Genomic DNA, 2858 nt, shown 5'->3' on the forward strand with positions numbered 1-2858 from the left:
GTGCAGCACCCTACACTTGCCCTTTTCTCGATTACAAGAAGGGCATCAAACACATTGGCTTCACAAGCGATGGCTACGTCCATCTTATATTTCTTCACCTTGCATGGCTTTAGGAGGAGACACAGATTTGTTGGATCACCTGGTTTACAGACCTTAACGTGTACCCTGGTGTTCCTCTCACTTTCTCTGAACAGACAGCAGGGAGATAGTGTCATGGTCAGGTGCACAGACATCTTGTTCCAGAAGAAAGGGTTCTTGCAGTGTCTAGAGGTGGGAAGATTTTCAATATTTCACATTTTCTCGCACATCACATGCTAGCTGAGTATTCAATCTGATGAGAAGAGACAAAGAAGGACTCCTTTCTTTTGGGACCAGGCTAGTGCTGGTTGGTGTTTGCACCAACCAGTTACTTTGTGCATCCCAAAGATTTTTCAGCAAGCCACCACAGCCCGTGTGCCTGCTGTGAGGTGGGGTGTCACAAGAGCTGTTGCATGAGGATAACGGTGAAGATTGCAACAGCCCCCAGGAGGCACCTCAGCCTCTCCCATTGCTTCAGAGAGGGATCGTCCCCACACAGCTGGGTCGCTTTCTCATTGGCCAAGGGGAGATGGGTCAGCAGGAATAAGCGCACGTCCCACCCCTCAGCAATGGTATAAAACCCAGGTGTTTGAGCCAAAACAGTACTCCTTGCACCCCAGGGCAGCTGGACGCCAGCGATTCCTGTTGGGTTCTTACTGCCTGAACAGCAAGACCTTCATCAGGTAGGTAATTGCTGGCTCTCTTTCTGGAAAAGTGACCATTCAGCTCCTCTGTTCAATTCCCATCACTCGAGACTCATCTGCATGGCCAGCTGCTGGAAGTATCCATGCATGTAATTAGGCCACCAGAGATGTCTGGGAAAAAAGAATCATTGCAAGACATGCAGAGTGGTACGGAGCTCAGAATTGTTCTTAAGCCAAAGGTAGAGGGAACACCATCTGCTTGAGTTGGAGGTAGGCTCTCTGCAGTTTAGTATCCTGGGCAGAGTGCCCAGGCTTCTGCACCACCTGGGTCCTCCATGTCCTTATTGCCGTGGTGTCCCCCTCCGCAGCCCCGTCCAGACCCAGGACAGGTGTCAGCCATGAAGATCCTGTACCTGCTCTTCTCCATCTTCCTCCTGTTGATCCAGGGTGCTGCAGGTGAGAGGGAAAGAAGGGAGGTGGGGGAGGGGTGAGTGCCCATCAGAGGGGTTTCCCGTGTGCCGCAAAGTCTCCACGTCACTTGCAGTGATGCAAAGGTTAGCGGGGATGGAGGAGAAGGCATTTTCCACATGCCCTTCCAAGAGCACATGGTAGAGCGAGCTCTTGGCAACAGAATCCTGGCTTCTTCTGTGCGTCAGCAAGGGGTTTCCTTTCAGGTTCCAGCCCTGCACCCAGCTGTTCCTCTTTGGGTGTCCCTGGAGGATCTTTTGAGCTGTGCAGGGATGGGAGAGCCCCAGGGGGTTGTTGGCTCTGTGGGTTGTCCGCGGCACAGAGCGGTCCCTTCTGGTCTAGTGCCGCCTCAGCAGCGTGTCCCAACACCTCATTACCCCAAGGCACGATCCCTGCAAGGGCTGGGCAAGGACTTTCCATCAGAGGTGACTCCAAGGCAAGGGTGCAGCCAGGACAGGGAATTGGGCCGCAGGCAGTGCTCTGCTTGCCAGCTCTGCTGGTCCAGGCAGTGGTGGACATGAAGCTGGGGAGCCACCATGGCTCTTCCTCGACCTCATGCTGTTCCTCCCCACGGTCTGTCCTTGTGTGCACCCACGCTGGTGTGAACGAGTCCTTCTGGGTGAGACAGGTTGCCATTGAAGCTGTGGCTATGGTGAGCTTGAAGCTGAGCCCATTTATTGGCCTGAAATGCAAGGGGGGTTGTGAGCATTTCTGCAACCACGTGCTGCTAGACCAGATTATCCCTTTAATGTTTTGTGTGTAGCATTCCCCATGGAAACAAGATTATCTGAATGCAGCCGAAGAGGGGGATACTGCACTTATCAACCCTGCCCTCCTGGTGGAAGGCACTTTGGGAGATGTCCAGCATTTCAACACTGCTGCAGACGGTAAGGTACTGAGTAAGGAAAGAGATTCTACCTTTCTCCACAGAAATATCCGTTAGAAATTTATTTCCAGCCAGTGCCTGGTAAATTCTCTCCTGCATTTCTGCTTTGTGGGAGAGGCCCAAGAAGGAAGGGAAAAGCCCTTGAAGGTCTGGTCCTGCCTGCTGTGGGACTGCATGAACCCTGGCACACCCAGCACCCCACAACGCTCCTTCAGTGCCGCGACACTCATTCAGGCTTTGCAGAGGGCTCTCCCAAGCCAGCCAAGAGCAAAGCACGCACTGTCCTTGGACAGTATAAAGCACACGATCCTGCTTTTGCTGCATCTGGATAGACGTGGAGTCAGGGCTGCCAGCACTAAGACAACACAGGTCCAAAGTGTGTGCAATAAGGACGGAACCTCACCTCCGTGGAGCCTGATGCTCTTGCACCATAGACCTGTCTTGTCCTTGCAGGGGAGGTGTGAAAGGGTGGGAGGAAGGGAAAAGTAAGTTACAAGAGGTGACGTGCTCATCTCCTTTCTTCATACAGCTTCTGGGGTTGAGACCCTGAACTCTGCAAGCAGGACGTCCCCCTTGCTTCTGGCTCCTGGACCCATCTCCTGATGTCCTCTCCCCTCCCTGCCTCTGCCGTCCCCAGGCGCTGTGACAGCAGGAGTGGAAGCGCTGCTCCTGCTTGATGCCCGGGTGCTCGTGGGCCAGAGCCATCCCGTCACAGACCTGGTGCTGTTGGGGCAGAGGCTGCTTTTCCCGGCTTGAATAAAGATGAGCAGTTTGGCATTGCA

General features: G+C 53.7%; 1 long non-coding RNA gene across 1 annotated transcript; it reads left to right on the plus strand.

Moving 5' to 3' along the window:
- Nucleotides 1–681: 681 nt before the first annotated feature.
- On the plus strand, nt 682–2858 carry LOC134512461 (uncharacterized). Its single transcript, XR_010070128.1, has 4 exons — nt 682–761; nt 1091–1178; nt 1954–2077; nt 2606–2858. It is a non-coding gene; the product is annotated as an uncharacterized LOC134512461 (long non-coding RNA).

This window comes from Chroicocephalus ridibundus, chromosome 3 (assembly GCF_963924245.1).
Source record: "Chroicocephalus ridibundus chromosome 3, bChrRid1.1, whole genome shotgun sequence".
Taxonomy (NCBI): domain Eukaryota; kingdom Metazoa; phylum Chordata; class Aves; order Charadriiformes; family Laridae; genus Chroicocephalus; species Chroicocephalus ridibundus.